Source organism: Quercus robur, chromosome 9, assembly GCF_932294415.1.
Source record: "Quercus robur chromosome 9, dhQueRobu3.1, whole genome shotgun sequence".
NCBI classification, from domain to species: domain Eukaryota; kingdom Viridiplantae; phylum Streptophyta; class Magnoliopsida; order Fagales; family Fagaceae; genus Quercus; species Quercus robur.
Window position 1 is genome coordinate 33,578,348 of NC_065542.1, and position 20,128 is coordinate 33,598,475.

At 36.3% G+C, this 20,128-nt stretch overlaps 1 pseudogene; it reads left to right on the forward strand.

Annotated features, from left to right (window-relative positions):
- The window catches only part of LOC126698150 (metal transporter Nramp5-like), an 83,658-nt pseudogene that overhangs the window by 54,345 nt on the left and 9,185 nt on the right, over positions 1-20,128 (forward strand).

The following is a 20,128-nucleotide window of genomic DNA, read 5'->3' on the forward strand; positions in this document are numbered from 1 at the left end:
TATTGCTTTCCTTGTATCCCAACTGTATTTTCTAGTGGATTGTTTACCGCTTGGAGGGCGGCGGAGAGGTTTTTCGCCGAGGACTTCGGTTTCCTCTTCGATAACACATCGCGTGTTATCTTTGTGTTTGCATCTTCCTTCCTCTCTATCTTTGCCTTTTTATTATCTAATGTGGTTTTATTTTATTATGGCTTAGATAGTCTTTAACCAATTTCGTATTATAGCATGTGTTAAGTTTCCGCACACTAGTTGTTTGACATATTGCTTGTATTGGTTAAGTTGTATTTTGGGGGTCTAAACGTTCAAAGGTGTTTTGTACACGTTTTTGAACTTTCAATTGGTATCAGAACGGGTACACTGCTATTGGTTTCATTACCATTGTGTGATCCTTGACTCCCTTTTGAGATGAATAGGTCTCAATCCCTAAATGCACCTCCATATTTTGATGGTAGTAATTATGCTTTTTGGAAGGTTCGCATGAGAGCTTTTCTGTGTTCTATTGATGAATCCGTTTGGGATGCTGTTGAGATTGGTTGGACCAAACCTGAGGCAGCCAAATCCACATGGGATAAGGCAGCACTTGCTGCATCTAATACTAACAATAAAGCACTCAATGCTATTTTCTATGGTGTGTCTCCAGATGAATTTCACAGGATTTTTCATATTACCGTTGCCAAAGAAGCATGGGAGATTTTGGAAACCACCTATGAAGGCACGAAGAAAGTGAAAGACACCAAGTTGCAAATGCTGACCACTCGGTTTGAGGAGCTCAAAATGAGTGAGGATGAGTCTTTTGACTTTTTCTATGGGAAGCTAAATGAGGTGATGGTCAGTAAGTTCAACTTGGGGGAGAAAACGGAGGACTCAAAGATTGTAAGGAAGATCCTTCGATCATTGCTGGAAAGTTTTCGTGCTAAAGTGATAGCAATTGAAAAGAGCAAGGACCTTGATGACATCAAAGTACAGGAGCTGGTTGGTTCTCTGCAGACTTATGAGATGTCGCTGCCCAATCAACGGAAGAGTAAATCTCTTGCTCTAAAGACCATTAATGAGAAGGTGGAAGATCAAGACTCATCGGGAGAAGATGTGGTTGACAAAGATGTTGCATACCTTGTCAAAAATTTCAGAAAGTTCTTGAAATTCAAAAATAATGGCAAATTTGATGATAAAAGAAAATTCCAAAGTTCTGGAAGGGAGAAGAGGGAATTCAAAAAGAAAGATGGAAAAGAATCCCAACCCACACAAGGTGTCACTTGTTTCGAATGTAACGGGCATGGACACTTTAAGAAGGAATGTCCGAATTATCTGAAATCGAAAGGTAAAGTGTATGCCACGACCTTGAGTGACTCGGATTCGTCTGACTCAGAATCTGAAGAGAGCTGTGATGGAGAGGGGAACTATTCGGCTTTTATGACTATTGCTCATGTTGAGTCTTCAGATGAGTTGAATCTGCTTGTACGAGACATTGGAGAACATAGTGATGATGAATCACTAGGAATTGTTGAAGAATCAGATGTTGAAGAAGATGAAAGCACAGTAAATCTTCAAGAGAATTATAACTCACTCTTGGAGAAGTCGGGTGAGTACACAAGGGTGGCCAAGGCTGCTGTGAGAAAAATGAAGAAGGCTGAGGAGGACTACAAAAGTCTCCTAATTCGATATAGGGAGGCCAAATGTGAGATAGAAACACTGAATGGTGAGTTGTCCGAAGCTTACACAAAAGTGAGATTTCTTGAGAATGAGGTTGTGCAAGCGAATGCTAAAATAGAGAGGGTCACCACCAAGAAGCTAGATGATGTTATATCATCTCAAAAGAGCTTTTCAGACAAATCCGGATTGGGATATACCGGAGGAAGTAGTTCATCTGAAAATGTCACTAAAGAAGTAAAGTTTGTAAAGGCCAAAGATCCAGTTGTAGCTGACCTTACTAGTGAGAAGCTCGAGGTGGAGGAGAGGAAGAATGTGGTGAACCAACGGATGCTGAATCCCCGTAATCAGTCGGTGGGCAGGTCTGAATCTCATGCCAAGTCACGTCCACGACCACAAAGAGGTCCTAGAGGAACTTATGTGTGCCATTATTGGGGACTTCAAGGGCATACTCGACCAAATTGCCAAAAGCTAAGAGTAAAGAACAGTGCAACTCCTCAAAGATCAGGAGGACCCAGAAATGATAGGAGAACTTGGGCAGGTGATCAATCTAGAGATCAAAATGGAGATCCCGGAATGATGAACGTGATGAAGATGATTGGTGCATTCACCAACTGCTTGGAAAGCTTCTCACGAAGGTTTGAAAGCCCTAACTCCCGTACCCAATCCTATAAGGAAATCACCCCAAACGCAAGTGACGTGTGGGTGAAAAAGGGTACTCATGCATAAGCATTACAACATGTCCATGCATTAATACTTCCTATGCTTTGTGACAATGTTTGTTTGGTTTGCTTGCTGTTTTTGATGTTGGTTGTTTGCTTGTCTACTTGTAAATATTTTTAATTTTGTTTTATCAATCTTTTTGCTTCTTGTGTCAAAAATCCAAAAATCACATAAAAAATTAGAAAATCAAAAAGCTTGATTGACTTTGTTGAGTTTTGTCTCAAAACTTGTTTTGTCTTGTACCTTTGTGCTAATGGCTTTGTACATTTTCGAGCATTACTTGTTTTCATGCACTTATATCACTGTGGGAAAAATCTTGAAATCTATGTGATTGTTGTAAATAGATCTTCAAACTTGTCATGAATGATTAGTGAATGGTTATGTTGATCTTGAGACATGCATAGACTTGTGTCTATATATCTTCCCACTCTTTATTTTTGTTTTGCTAAAAAGAGCTCACCAAATGTAAATCTCCAAATGAAAAGAGATATTGAGCTGCAAAAGCCTGTCGCACATTCTAGTATTCGACTAGGAAAAAGGGTAAGCGACCTTATATTAAAGTGAATGTTTATTCAAAAAGCCAAAGACTTGTTCATTAAAGTGAAATGTCAAATATCACTCTCACAATGAGAGGTGATTGCCTCAAAAGATCAAAAAGATCAAATGTTATGATTAAAAGTGGAGTAAAATGTAAAGCTCCAAGTCATGTTATCAAGTTTTGTGGGAGGTCATATATACATATTTCTATAATTGAGATAGGTCACATGATCTAGTGCTAATTGTGTATGCCTTGGTTGAATCGATTATTGAAGCTTCACATTAGACGAAGGACTATCTCATTGTTGATATCCACACACAACACACAAGTTTATGTTCAATAAATGTCATATTCATTTGTGTGATTGTACTTGATGAAATGTGTTTTCACATGCTCAATCTTTGTTAATTCAAGCACAAAAAGATTTTTGAGTGTTTTAGGTGTTTTTGGAAAGTATTTTGTTTGAAAAATCTGAAAATTTCAAAATTCCTGTTTTGCCCTGTTTTGGCGGCTCAGTCGCGGGTATGTCAAGTCGCGAGCCTCAGTTGCATCTTCGCTGGTCATTTTTGGCGACTTGTTCGCGAGTGGAAGGTCCAGTCGCGAGGTTCACTCAGAGATTTTCGCGGCTCAGCTCGCGACTCACTCGCGGGTAGACCTTCCAGTCGCGAAAAACACTTAGAAAAATTTTTCAAATTTTTGTTCTTGAGTGCTTTGGCGGCTTGAGCTGGAGACTGTGTGGCGACTTAATCAAGTCGCGAAAAACGCGTGTTTTGCAGAAATAAGAGCAGTTTTTAAATCTTTTTCAGTTTTCCCTCGAATATTTGTGACTGTTCATCTTCTCTCTAAACTATCTCCCTCCCAAACACTCCGTGCTCCCATTTCCAATCTCCATTGTTGTATTCTTGTAGCTCAAAATCTTCAAGTCACAGGTATGGGTTTTCAGTTTTGCACTCTTTTCTACTTGATTTTGTGCTTTTCCCTTTGATTTTTCGCATATGTTTGTGATTTAGAAATGGGTTTGTGTTTCGGATTTTGCTCCTTGTTCATGCTTAGCTTGCGAATGCTGCTGCTAGAATTTGATTTGATCTTAGTTGTTTCCTTATTGCTCTTCATCCTGTGCTTAGCTAAGTGATTCTTTTATTTTATCTGAACTTTGAGCTGTTGAGTTGTTTCAAATTGTTCCTTTTAAGGCTGTGAGTTTTACTGTGCTAAATATGCATGCTCTATTGTGTAAATCTTTTGGGAGCATATGTGAGCTTCACAATGCTGTTTATGAGCCATATCATTTTTCATTATCTGTCTCATTGACATATATCTGCCTTTAGGATAGTTTCTATATTTGTTGCTTTTATATGTGTTTCCTATCTTAGGCTTGTCTATCCATATGTTTGATCTAAGTAGCTTGTGTTTAAATGTTCCTAGTTCATTTGTATGGATGAAATCTCTTTGTTAATTACATTGTACTGACTAGTTCTACACATATATTGCTCTATACTGTTGTGGCCTCTTCTGATTGTTCACAGATGGCTCCCTCACCTCCTAAGAAGAAAACTCCTGCAAAGAAGGCTGACAAAAGATTGAAAATGGATTCTAAACTATTTAGGTCAGTTCATCATTTTGAGAGATACAAGGATAACTTCATGAAAGCAGGAATTATTCAAGAAAGATTTGTAGATTTGGAGGATTTGAGACAAACCTTTATCCCCAGCTGTTTTGAAGGAAGAGGATGGGAAAAGCTTCTGAGTGATTTCCCTATAGTGTGTGAACCCCTGATTAGGGAATTTTACTCAAATGCTGTGATAAAGGAGAATGAGTTAAGTTGCTGGGTTAGAGGTAAAGAATTCATTTTGGATGCACATGTCATAGATGATGCATTAGGGCTTGAAGGATTAGAAGATGAGGAATTTATCAACTACAAGGATAGGAGTGTCTCTATTGAAACAGTTCAACAAAGGATAGGTGGGCAGAGAGAAAGAAAATGTTTGAATACCACTGCCTTTCCAGTGGACATGAGGTGTCTAACAATCATCATGATGTTTAACCTCTATCCCATTAAGAAGTTGACTACAATCAATTGTGCTAGAGCAATCTTTCTGATGGATCTCAAAGAAAAGAATTTCATAGACATAAGTTCCCACATATATGACACCATTGTGGATGAGACAAGAACAACCTCTAGGCCAAAATTGATCTTTCCTAGTTTGCTGATGAGGATCTTTAGAAGGAAGGGGGTTCCAATCCCTCAAGACATCAGTCCCATGTCCACACCTTCTGCAATTAACAAGCTTACCTGCAAAAGGATAAGTGTTAGGCTTCCAGGAGAAGAAGATGAAGGTGATGAAGGAGAAGGTATCCCAATGGAGACTGAAGCAGAGGCAGCAGGGCATGCATCAACCTCAACACCCAAGAGGAGTGGCAAAAGACCCAGAGCATCAACTTCTTCAGATACACGTCCAGATGCTTTCCAAATCATTCTGGAAAGACTTGATGGGATTAGAGAAGTCCAGACTGAGCACTCTGAGAGGATGAGAGCCATGCAGGATCAGATTGATGTTTTGTCTGCAAAACTTGATAGCTTCACCACTCAGCCTGAACACTGACCCTTTGGCCATTCCTGTCAAAAAGGGGGAGAAGTTTCTGTCTGTTGATAATGTCATTGATGATTGAGAAGCAGAAAAGCAGCTCTTAAGGGGGAGTATTGTGTTGAGGGGGAGTTGTCAAAATCAGAGACTTTGTTTATATATGTTTATGTTTTGGGTACTTTTAGTGTTTTTATGGTTTTGATACACTGTGTTGTTTCTAACTCATTACTTATACTCTTGGTTTAAACTTTAATATATTTTGATGATGTTATTCAGGATGTTTTTGTGTTTGTACCCATGTGCTTTTGTAAGCTTTTAGGGTTAATGTTTTATGTATAGTTTGTAGGCTTTATGGTATGTACCTTGCTTAATGCAGCCTTTATGCTATGTTGAAATCAGTACTTTAATCTAAATGTTCTGCATTTTGGTTTATGTACTGTCACTCTTGTGCCCTTGTAGGATTGTTCCTAGATGCATATACCTTGTGTGTTATGCATTGGTTGAGTGTTGAGTATACAAGTGTCTTGCCTTGTGCTTGTTAACTTGTATGTCCTTGTGTTCATTCCAAGTGTGAATGAGCACTGTGATCACTATCTTGTGGTGTTCACTTGGTTGATCAAGCCATGGTTTGTTTCTTAACTCCATCTTTGCTTGATCACATATTGCCTGTTTCATATGCATTTATAATTTTCTGCTTACAATGATCATGGTGTATTGTTATGTTTCAGGAGTATTATGTTCATATGATTCAAGTGCTTCACAGCTTCTAGAGTTAGGTGTGAGTGAGTTTTGTTCAACTGTTCCTAACTCACATGTTAAGTCTAGAGTCTATTTTAGGGTTTTGTCACGGAATAGCCAAAGGGGGAGATTGTAAGGTTGAATTTATTCAACCATCTAATTGGCTTTATTCCATGCCAAATTTGCTTGTAATTCAGCATTTAGTAACCCTGTATTTAGGTGGGTTTGTTGTAAGGGTAGTGAGTGAGATAGAGTGAAGATTGCTCAAGAGTGTGCAAGAAAACAGAGACTCGCGGCTGGGACTCGCGGGTGACTCACGGCTACAAGCCGCCAGAAGCAGCACACGTGTCAAGCATGCTGGAAGATGAACAGTCATGCTAGCTGGAGCACTACAGGACAACTGGCCATACGGTTAACTCGCGACTAGATCTCGCAACTTAGTCAAGCCGCGAGGTCAAGCCGCGAGCCACCCCTGTTTTGTAAAACCTGACGTTTCACATTCCTCTCCCACTCCAGTATAAATACCCCTTTTACCCACGATTGAAAGAGAGCTTCTAGAGAGAATTTTGAGAGAGAAACCCTAAAGAAAAACAAGATTGTTTCACCCACAATCTATACCTTAGAGTCTCTTCAAATTCCTCTACTCTCTTCCTCTCCATTGTCAAATCCTTGGGAGGCATTATACCAAACCTGGTTCTCACCATCATCATCACTATGAGACAGTTATTTGGATTTCTGGGAAGCAGTTAGGAAGGAACTAATCTTCATTGGTTGATGCTACGGTCTAGTAGCGGAATCTGGGAAGCTAAAAAAGAAAAAGGTTCGGCGCAACCTCGTTGAAGCAAGAAGCTTGGAGGGCTTAGGTGCACTGGGTAGATTAGGCTTGGAGGGTCTATTGCTGTCCTTGTATCCCAACTGTATTTTCTAGTGGATTGTTTATCGCTTGGAGGGCGGCGGAGAGGTTTTACGCCGAGGACTTCGGTTTCCTCTTCGATAACACATCGCGTGTTATCTTTGTGTTTGCATCTTCCTTCCTCTCTATCTTTGCCTTTTTATTATCTGCTGTGGTTTTATTTTGTTATGGCTTAGATAGTCTTTAACCAATTTCGTATTATAGCATGTGTTAAGTTTCCGCACACTAGTTGTTTGACATATTGCTTGTATTGGTTAAGTTGTATTTTGGGGGTCTAAACGTTCAAAGGTGTTTTGTACACGTTTTTGAACTTTCAAAATACATAAGCATGAGCCGAAAATCAGATCTGAAAATCTGAATTTCATAAAGCTCGATCAATCGAGAGGTATCAAGCAGGTGTTGAGCTTTAATGAATTAGCACTTCTTCACTTGTTTCTTTTATAGATTTGCATGGCTTCAACACTTGATCTTGAAATAAAGTTTCGTGAAGTGTTAAAAACATCCTAGATCTACCTAAATACAAGTAAAGTACATTTTGTCAAAGGATTAACCAATTACATAAAATAGTGACATATGTTCCTAACAAGTGAATCACATATGTCCTAACAGATGTGACATTGGAAACATTTAAAATCCTGTTCATATAGTGTTTTTCCAGCCTGTATTGACATGACAAGCCCTAATAACTTAAATTGTAATGCTTGGACCATGAAATGAGGTTATAAATGTACCATAATAATGATCTTCTTTCTACCCCGTTAACTTCGTAGATTGATTATGCTATGAGTCGCAACGCCTCGACATCAAATCGTACAATGCGAAATAAGTTTGGATCTACTTCAATAAATGAATCATCACAAGTTCCAACAGATCAACAACTACAGACATACACAAACCACTATGGAGGGAAATGGGTTGGAAAGAAGAGAGATTTCATTAATATGTCAATATACACGTACGAGAGTCTTGGAAGCATCATGCACATCATGGTCGGCAAACCTACAAAACTAAGTACAGATACCACCGTAATAGAGTTCACCGTAGCAGAACCACCATGGTCAACCCTATATGAGAAGAGATGTGAGTTAAAGGTGTATTGTCGATGGCACGAGTTACGAGTTCCTAAGGCACGCTCAACCGAGTTACCTAGAGATGAACCTGCCAACATACTTGCTCTTCTTGAACAAGAGAACAATCAAATACAAATGCGACTACATCGTTTTCACGCAATCCAAAAAGCTAAGAAGCATCTAAAGGGGAAGACGCAAGAGCGATCCATCAAGTCTATTAATAAAATTACTGCATTAGATAATGAAAGAGATATTTCAGACTTCTAAGATTCAAGCAATGATGATTTCCAAATATTTCTACCTATGAATATTAGATATTGTTGTTAATGTCTACACATTTTGTGCAATAAAGAATGTTGTTGTTAATGTCTGACAAATGATGATTATGTACGTTCAACTTTTACAACTCTAAAGATTAACTGTTCATTAGTTTTGGCTAAGTTTATATGAAATCAGTTTCTCTTTTTTTCCCTGCTGTTCTTTGTTGCTACATATGATTCTTGTGCTTTGGTTGGACAATGTCCTCTACTTTGTAATGTAGGAAAAACCTTAGGAAGTGATATGCCTCCGGTTAGATATGTTGATGTTTCCAATATTCTGTCTGTGTAACTTGAAATGTTACACACATAACACTCATTACCTAAATTAGATTTATTGCATATTACTTGTAGGAAAATTTAATAGATTCAATACATACAGACTCATCCAAATCACATAGACCAACCACACATATGATTCAATAATACGAATAATTCATTTATATAAGTTGTTTGAGTTGCTGTATCATATACACGTATCCATGTATCTTAGTTCTGCTAGTGTACTACTTTATATAGATACATTACATACAAACTCATCCAAACCAGACTAACCACTCACTCACTGAAAATCCATATGGCTCACACAACACACTGTTACAACGATATTTGGTTTACTTAGAAATAGGATAAATGCTTAAAAGCTTAATCAGCCTCTAAAATGTTTCAGTAAAGTTATTGGTTTGTTGTAGCATTGCTCCAAAGCTCCCTAATGTTGCAATTGTGATGATCGGAAGCCATTGATGTAAACCTTGGAAGCATAGTTTTCTTTATGTAATTTTACATTGATGTTGAGAAAATGTAACTACAATTTGTACCCGCAAAGACTCCCTAAAAAGTTTGTAACGGAATATGGGGATAAAACTCTCCAATGTTGCTACACTCACTGCTCATAATAGTAGCATTTGGCTAGTGAGGTTGGAGAAGGCTAACACAGCTCGGCATTGTTTAGCCAAGTCATGTTCACAATTCTACATGTGCTGCTCTACAGCTCAGCACTGTTGAACCCTGTTCAGTCATATCATCCATGCTCATGTGAATACACAGATATGCAACCTTTTGCAATGCACTGTTTCAAGGATGTAAAGGATCCCTCAAAAGTGTAAGCAAAATTTTGGGGGTGAGCTATCCACCATTGCTACACTGATGTTTGCAGTTTTGCATGTGACGCTCAACAACTCGACACTGTTGAACCCTGACCACAAGTACCCATCCCTACTCACGTGAATACACAGATGTGCAACCCTTTGCAATGCACCATTTTAGAGGAGGCAGAGCATCCTTGAATTGGTTATGCATCAATTTTAGGGATGAGCTGTCCACCGTTGCTACACTGATGTTCGCAGTGCTGCATGTGCTGCTCAACAGCTTCGGACTGTTAAACCTTGTCCAGTCATATCACCTACAGGTTATCCTAGTTCGAACTCTGTTGGTCAACCACGTGAAATATTGAGACACTAAGCACAACAGGCTTCCTCTCGATCACCTCGAAGACACATACATCTCCTTCTTCTAAATTATTATCTTTTGAAAATACAACCCATCCCTTCCCGAATCTCATTGTTGAATATGTTTTGATGGGGGGTAATAGCACAAGACATTGAAGTGTGACAAACTGCATTCCAATAATATACTTGGTAGAAAATTCAACAAGTACATACTACACAAGAAGAAGAAACAACTAAGCATTAAAGCATATATGTTTCAAGGCCATATTTAAGAGATCATCATGATCACATTATGTATAAAGGCTTACCATATTATGTGGCCACGAGATACCCATGAAAGAAGGATTTTTAGGCTTGAACTTTTCGATTGCTTGGATTGCTCTCTCTCTTCCTCTGGAAATGTTAGAAAAATTTTTCGTAACAAATTTTTCTTTGACTTCATGTTTTGTGGGCAAATCATCTAAGAGAGATATGTTTGTATCATCTTCATCAAAGTCTATTATTTCTACCTGATGATCTTCCAATTTACAATTCTTAGTGGGTGGATATTGAATCTCAATGGCAGTCTTATCAAATATAAAAACATGGAAGCTTGAATTTCCTTCATATTTGAAGACTAAAAAAATAACCATAACAGATAGAATGGTATTCAACGAAATCATGCCAACCATTGCAAAACCAAATGCTGTTATCAGTTTTCTTCAATCCCACTTACCAAATATCACCATAGGGAGCAATGAGTGTAGCTACGGTGGATAGCTCAGCACTGTTGAACCTTGACCACAAGTACCCATCCACACTCACATGAATACACAAAGCATCCCTTAAAAGTTTATGCATCAATTATGGAGGTGAGCTGTCCACCATTGCTACACTGATGTTCACGGTGCTACATATGCTGCTCAACAGCTTCGCACTGTTGAACCCTGTCCAATCATATCACCTACACGCACGTCCATACACAGATATGCATCATTTTGCAATGCACCGTTTTCAGGGATGCAGAGCATCCCTGAAAAGTTTATGATACATTTAACACAGCTTGACACTGTCTCGTTAAGTCATGTTAGATGAAGCATAAGAATGCTGAATAGTCTTTACGTAAATAAATATGCAACCTCTTTTGCAGTACACATCACCAGCCCGCTACTGTAGCACAAGCTATAGCCATATCAAACAGCTACCTCAGCGAACCACATGCATCAACAGACGCAACTGTACAACCAAGTCATGTTTGCAGTTTTGCATATGCTCTTCAACATCTCGCCACTGAACAATACAATGTTGAGTTCCATGTGAATACTTGCCCTTGCAAAACCCCTATAAAAAGTCTCATTTACATCTACCCTTGCAAAACATCTACACATACCAATCTAAAGTCACATTTTCCAATGTCAATGCACAATTGGATGCTACCTAGTTTTCCAGATAACTATAGAAGGGAAAGAGATTCCAACGAGAGGGAATTCTATTTCGGACTGTGGTGGGAGTGGGACTTTCATATGAACGAGTCCAACGCTCTACACGATGATCTCGTGCAACTCGGAGCGCCTCTTGTCAATCGTAGCTCGCTGACATTGCCACGACGAAACATGCACCAATATGAGCGTGTAGTGACTAAAAAAAGAAGGAAAAAAAAGAAAAGAAAAAGAACAATCTTATGATACTCCGTAGGTCCAAGTATCACATGCTACAACTGGTGGAGGAGCTGGCCGCCACAACGAACAGGCAATTCACTCTGGCGGAACGTAACAATGTCCTCGACTATGAGGACTACCTGTCAGAATGAATGCCTACGTGGTGTGTGTCTTATGTCTACAGGTTAAGTTAATAATGTTAGTAGCGTTAGTGTTCGATATGCAATGCATGCATATTGGTGGCATCGTGTAAGAATATTTAAGTTTTCTATGTTATGCCGTAGGTGCAGCTGCTGCAGCCAACAAGCAACTCACTCCGGCAGAACGTAACAATGTCCTCAACTACGAGGATTACCTGTCTGAGTGAATGCCTATATGGTGTGTATGTTATGTCTAGGGTTAAGTTAATAATGTTAGTAGCGTTAGTGTTCAATATGCAATGCATGCATATTGGTGGCATCGTGTAAGTTATTTTAAGTTTTCTGTGTTACGACGTAGGTGCTTATTGAAAAACATCATGTGTGAGAATATTTAACTTTTATGCGTTATGTGGGAATAATCTAGATTACGAATAACGTGCATGCTCCTCACAATCAATAATAAGGTTTACATAGTACAAATGCAACAACAGTGATACACATACATATAAAACATAGTTAAGCAAAGTAGTTCTCCAACAAAGTCTAATTACACAAGGACACGATTACTCTTCATCTAACATCTCCACGTTTGACTGATAAATGGGATCAGCAAGAAGTGATTGCATGAATTGTGCATGCTTGTACCACCCTCCCTCCATTGACTTTCGAATCTCGACTTGGGTCCGATATCGATTAAGACATATTTTCATTCGATTATTTTCTTTTCTTATGCAGTTCAATGCTTTACGAAGTTCGTCGATTGTGTCTTTAGGCATCTGCGATGCAAGTCACCGAGGCACTAGCAACTTAAATTCAACCAACTTATCATAAAACATTTGCTGTTCATGAAATAACTAAGCCCACTCCTGTCTCATGGTATTGTAAACGTAAGCACTATTTCGCAGATTCGGATTGATTGGATAGCTGAACTCATCTTCCAATACCCAACATCGACCCATAACAGTGAACACATCGTGAGGCCATAGCAGTGAACCAGACATTGACGCTGAGTACAATAACATCAAATGATTAAGTTAACAGTGTGCATCAACTATTGGTAAATAATGTAATGCTGCATAAGATGGTACACGACAAAGACATTCATAAATTTGTGTACTATTACATGCTAAAAATGAAATACTAACACTAACATTTGACCATAAACATTAGACATTGTTGTTAATGTCTACATATTGTGTGCAATACAAAATGTTGTTGTTAATGTCTGACCAATGATGATTATGTGCGCACCCCTATATGATTATGACCAATGATGATTATGTGCAATACAAAATGTTGCTATGGTAAAGATTTCATTCTCTTGTAATTAAAATTTACTACAACAAACAACCAAAATCACACCAATGTACTCACTTCACACACATTCAACCAAAAAAAAAAAAAAAATTCAGTACAATATTAAATGAAAATACCATTGCCATAAAATTCTAGTGTGAGTTTTTTACCTGAGGCGATACAAATTTCAATTGAGTCTGGAAGCAGCTGTGGATCTGTGGAGCAGGGTGGAATTCAGTTCAGATGGAAAGCAAGACACTCTGAATGAGAGGAGATGTGCAGCTATTATACGAGAATAACTCAATTTTATGGAGTTCAAGTATGCTTTATAACTCGACATTCAAGTAATCGAGTTATATTAAAAGACATGAACCCGTACGCCTGACACCAAGACAGTTTGAAAACAGGTTTAACAAGAGCATAACTCGATATCTGTATAGTCGGTTACATAACTCGATTTTAGTATAATCGAGTTATTTAGGGATTAAAAAAAGAAAATGCCACGCTGGCTATCCAGCGTGGCATAAAGCTGAAGCTAACTCAACCATTATATGATCAAGTTCTTCATAAAACTCAATTTCGCCATTATCGAGTTACAAAAGAGGGGCATTTCCCTAATTAGTTTGGGAAAGGGGGTAAAATGCTGCTTTTTTTGTACGAAAAGGGCATTTGCCCATTTTGGCCTAACTTATTGGTATCTTTTGATATTTCCAAAGAAAACATGAAGAGTTCAAATTCTCAATCCCTTGTTGTAAGTTGTATGAATTATAAAATAAAATAAACATTTACTTAGTTTTGTTAGTAGGTCAAATGTGCAATAACTCAATTAACCCAAGTTTTATTAGATTTTATAAATTATTCAAAGCTATTTAGAATATGGTGATAAAAATAAAAGTTTATATCAAATATTAAAACTCATTACCAAGAGTTTTGTTGCTAAAACTGATACCTTCTAATGTTTCCCAACAGATACATCCAGGCTCCAGGGTTTACATATCCTTTCTTCAAATTATTTAATTAAAATAGAATAATATATATATATATATATATATATATATTAAAACTCCATCAAATGAGTTGATTTTTAAACTTCTCATTTCAATATATGAGACCTTATACGGAAGAAGGATCTTAACCATAACCTAGTATTGTTCAGCTTTATGATTAAAAGTAATATGGCAAACCCTTCACTTGGAATTGGCTTAGAGATAAGCATTGTCACCTTAATTTGTAGGGAAAGACATTGTTCCCTCCCCCATGCCTAAAGAACAAAATTAATTCCCACTTGATATCTAAGAAACCAAGAACCAAAAAAAAGGGGGGGGGGGAAAGAGAGAGAGTGTGTGTGAGAGATCAAGAGGGGAAAAGAGAGAGGTCGAGAAGGAGAAAGGGAGATCATGAGGGAGAAAGAGAGGGAGGGACCCAAGAGGGAGGTGGATGTTCTCAACAGCTCCGCTCTGCTCCATCAATCTAGGGTTTACTCGATAGCTTTACTCCGCTGCTTCAGGAGGTGGCTCTAACCAATACACCTTTGGGTGAGTTCTGAAAACCTAGAACTTTTGATTTTCAGTTTAAGTTATGTGTTATTTTGGGAATAATTAGGTTTGGGTTTTGTGCTTGATTTTGCTGTGTATTCTTTAAAGCTGGAGACCAAAGTTAACTTTTTTTGTTGAAGAGGTACTTTGTTTCATTTTGTTTGTTTATGTTGGATTTTGTTGACTGATAGGTGAGATTAAATGCTTTGTAACTACTTTAGTTGTCTTTTTTTTTTTGGATAATCTACTTTATTTGTATGTTTTTTGTTTTTTTTTTTTGGTGTGGACAATCTACTTTAATTGTCTGTTTTTTGAACATCTTCAAATGCAGTTTTATTATTTCAAAACAACTTGGTCCCCACTCAGAGTTGTTTGCTTTGTGTGGGGTACATAACACTGTATTTGTTGGCTAATATATTGGTGCTGTGTTGTGTGTTTCCTTTTTAATTTACAACTCTCATAGTAAAGATTCTAGGTCAGAATTTTACATTGTTTATTCATTACAATGGAGTATTGGACCACCTGGGTAAGAGGAAGTATATAGGTGGTAAGGTGAAAGTTTATGATGATGTGGATTCAGATTGCTTTTATGTACCAAAGGTTAAGCGTTATTGTGCGAAGCTGGGGGTATCAAATTATATCTAGTTTTATTTTGTTGTGCTTGGGTTGGATCTTCACAATGGCCTAAGATATTTATCCAATAACGCTGATACTCAGAAACTATTTAAGTGTCTTGATCCCATTGATACTAAAATAGACATTTATGTTGAAAATGCAACCCCTGTTTAGAAAAAAATTGTTAATCCCTATATCAGTGTTGTTGATGCTTCTGATTTGGTTGGTTATGGTGTTGGTGTGGAGGATGTGGATGTGGATGTTGGTGACTTTGATGGTGATAATGATGTTGATTTAGAGGATGGGGATAAGGCTCTTGCTGATGATGAGTTTGAGGAGGGTGGTATTTTGGTGGATGAAGGGAATGATGCTGGGGGTCATGATGGGAAAGGTGATGTGGGGGATGTGACTTATGATTAGTATAACACTAACTATGATGACCTAGCTAGACGTGGCAAATGGGTGGGTCGGGTTGGGTTTGGGTTGAGACAATTAGGTTACAGATTGATCGGTTTGTAGGGTAAAAAATGGGTCATTTTATGCAGTTAGAATGGGTTGGGTTAATCAGGTTTCGAGTCAGCTTGACCTATATTTTTCACATGGAATTATATAAAAAAAAAAAAATGTTTAAGAAAACAACATGTATTTGCCATTTGGAAAGTCACGCAACAAATTACTTGATGTAAAATGTATTACTTTGAATTTACCAAACATATAAAGAATGGGCTTAGTTAAACAAATTAATACTTGTTCAATAATTTTAAAATTATACAAATCCCAACATTACTAACCAAAACAAAATAGCACTAATGATAAGTAAAACAAATACACAAGTTTCATTTCTACACATATATTAACATCCCAAATCATAAAACAAAATTACAAATGCCTTATTGGATAACTAATTTAACAGAGAATAAAAGCATATAAGAAATTTATAATCTTGAAAACTAATTTTATAATATATTATCAATTGTGATTGTCACTCTTTTAATTTGAGAATATACATTAAAATTTGATTGTTTGTTTATTTATATATAGTCTCTTTTATGAATATCATGTCATTGTTAAGCAATGCACACTTTAGAAAATATCATAATTTATTTTGAAAAGCAGTTTTTTTTGGACATGAATTGTTAAAAATAGGCCTAAGCATTCATAATTTATGCTAATTTCATTGATACTTTGATTTCACTTTTTTCACACATGAATATTTCTCATACATGTCTATAATTTTAAATATATGTTTTTAACTCTTCTGTAACTAGATTATATTGGCATGTACTTTGTTATTTGATATCTAAAAATCTTTACTCATTACAGAATGCCTTAACCATTCATCTTTCAATTTATTTGCATGTAATTATGTAAAAAGGTCTTAATTGTTTCCTTAAAACTCACAACAAACAATTAAACCAATATTGTCTTAATTTTATTTTTTTTTTACCAAAAAATTGTTTAAAAAATGGTTCGAGTCACGAGTTGGGTTGAAAAAATGGGTTGAGTTACGGGTCAGTCTTTTTTTGCTTCGAGTCAAAAATCCAAGTTCGGGTTAGGTATTTTTCATGTTGGGTCAGGTTAGCAAATTCTGACCCATTTTGCCATGTCTAGACCTAGCCAATGAAAAGTTATATGAAATTACTTTGAATGAAATTGAAGGCAATGCTAGTCAGCTTACTAGCCCACATAAAGGACAGCCCATTAACACAAATACTAGTCAGGCTCACAAGAACCTACTCCTAATATTGCCAACCATCTATTGTCACACCCACCTAGTACTACAAACCAGTCATTATTACACCTAGATCTAGTTCCAACTCTTTTTAATTGGCCATTGGATGAAATATCAAGTGGATCTGACTATGCATCCTTAGACTAGTTGCATTCTCCTAACAATTCTGGTGATGAGCAAAAGAAAAAAATTACCTGAATTCAAGCATGAATACTTAAAGGATCTTGAATTTGTGTTGGGGATGTTCTTTGGGGACAACAAGCAGTTCAAAGTGTTTGTGCGAGCTTACAAGTTAAAGCATGGATATGGCATATTGTTATTCAAAAATGAGAAGTCTAGAGTGAGGTATAAATATGTTGAAGGTTGCCCTTGGAAGGTGTCTGAAGGTGTCTAAAGGTATTGATAAGGATGCAAACCTTTGGATTAGTGCATATATGATACTCATACATGTAGTAGGTCTTTCTATAGCAAGTAGGTTTTTGCAAATTGGATGGTAGAAAAGTATGTTGACCAATTTCAAGCTAATATTGATTACACAGCTAAGGAATTGTTAGCTGCAGTGGTGAGGGATGCACAAGTATAGCTTGTCTTGTCCAAGGCATATAGAGCTAGAGAAATTGCTAGAGGCATGGTAAGATAAGCAATACACTAAGGTAAGACACTACTATGCGAAGTTAAGGAGATCTAACCTAGGTACCAAAACTAGAGCGGGTTATGTCTAAATTAATGACAATAATCAATGGCTCACTGATCTAAGACATATAATACAGTGGGTTATGTTTGAATCATTTTAAGAGAGAAAATATATTTTTTAGAATATGTGCTTGAAAAAAAGAAATGCTCTCACAATTAAGCTAATACCCACAAGAACAGAAACTGAAAATCTAGCTCAACTTACCCAAATGATTTCATAGCCATCAAGTACACCTATTAGAGTGGCGCTGCCAAGTACACCTCCTGGATCGGAGCAGAGCCATCGAGTATCCCTAGACCGAGCCATCGTAAGCACTAGTCTCTTTGTCTCTCTTCTCCCTCTTTCTCCCTCTCAGTCTCTCTTGCCCCTTTTGATCTCTCTTTCTCTTTCTTTGCCCCTCTTTCTCCCTCAATCACTCAGTAATCAGTATCGGACTAGGGTATTGGTGGGTGGAGATTAATTTTATTCTTTAGGCATGGGGGAGGGAACGACGTCATTCCCCTCTATTTTTTTTTTCAATTAACGTTTTTCTAAAATTAAGAAATAAATAAAAAAATAAAAAATAAATATTAACTAAAGTCCAAGACAGCATCATTTTGGTAAGTTGATGGAAAGAACTAACAGAGTACTAATAAAGGAATCAATTGGGAATGAATGAAACTTAGAGAACTGAAATGACAAAACCCAAATTTAGAGGACTGAAATGAAAAATTGTGAAACTTAAAGGGTGAGTTTTTCATTTTGGCCAAAAAAGTATTACTACTTTAGGTATAACTTTCGAAAGAAATTTATCTAATTTGATATGAGTGATGCTTGATTCTTGAAAAGAGATATGGTTGTTTTCCATTAGTAGAAAAAAGTACACAAAGAAATTAAAAAAAATTGTCAGATATACTTAGCTAATCAAGGAAATTGATTAGTTAGACCTACTATAATTTTGTATGTTAGAGCACATGGCCAAACCCTATTAAGCACAATGACGTAAATGAAATGATAGTGTCTATTTGAGAACAAGTTATCTAGCTTTTGTGGAAAGTACTATAAATAAATGGTAAAAGTTAGTGGATTCCAATTAGCTTATCTAATAAAGTCTATGATAATTAAATAAGAGATTTGGGGTTCAATCCTCGCCTATACCAAAAACCAATTTGTCTTTGTCTAATGATAAAGAACATAATTATCAGAAGTGGACGTTGTACATTGCAAATTTGGGGTTCAATCCTCGCCTATATCAAAAACCAATTTGTCTTTGTCTAATAATAAAGAACATAATTATCAGAAGCGGACGTTATACGTTGCAAACTCTAAAAAAAAAGGTAAAAGTTAAAAAAAAAAAATAAATAAATAATTTACATTGGATCCGCAAATAGTATAAAAAAATAAGTAAATGTTAAAAAATAAGTATGTAACTTATGCAGGACCTTCATATAGTAAAAAATATTAATTAACAATGTAGCTTATAAGTACCTCCCAATCGAGCACAAATTATAATAACATGGTTGTCTCCTTTTCATGCTACATATCATAGCCTAAACTCTTGATGTTGATGAAGAATTTTATTCTGATAGTGGACGTTGATTCATCAATAATAAGCATTTCATGAGGTGGATTCTTGCTCCCCTCCCCTTTTTTTCTTGGTTCAATTGGAATCTTAAGCAAGATTATTAATAAAAATTATTATACTTATTCATTTTCATTAATAATCATATCATTTAGAATCAAGATGAGACATAAAACAATTAAAAAATGGGAAAGCTGAAAAAGGTAAGAGTGAAATAGTAGAAAGTGAAGTCAAGCTCACGTGAGAGTGCTTTATTTAAAAGTAAAGATGAAACTTCTTGGAGGCTTCGTACTCTTTGGTAACTTTCTTGTATACTTTTTATTTTAAAAAATACCATATTTGAATATATTTTTTTAGGCTGAAATGTAAATTGGACTTTTTAAGTTTGACTGAAATATATTTTATTCTTTTAACCTTACTAAATTCAAGCATTTTCATCCAATCTTATTAAAAATTTGTCGTTTAGTATGCAATTAACTAATAGAAAAAAAAAATCACATAAAATATCCATAAAATATTTTTATTAATTTTATAGAATTTTTTCACGTGAGAAAAATATTTTTTAATAACAATTTTTAACGAAATTAGACAAAAAGACTAAGTTAAATAAATTTAAAACTTAGAGGGCTCAATTAAATGAAAGTAAACTAAGAGGATTTAATGAATTTTAGTTAAAATTAGAAGGTGCAATTTGCATTTTAGCCTAATTTTTTATGTAACTAATCTCATCACTCTTTATAAAGAATTATTTAAAAACATCAAATTAGATCAATTAATATAAATCATCTAACTTATAATAGAAATGAGTAATATATATATCCAGTGTGTAATCTCGAAATGGTGCACCGATATTGAAATATTTGGTTCTAGTAGTCAATCTGGAATGGCCTCTTAAACAAAATTCAAAACCTGGGTCCAAATGTAATTGGAATGCAAGGTCAA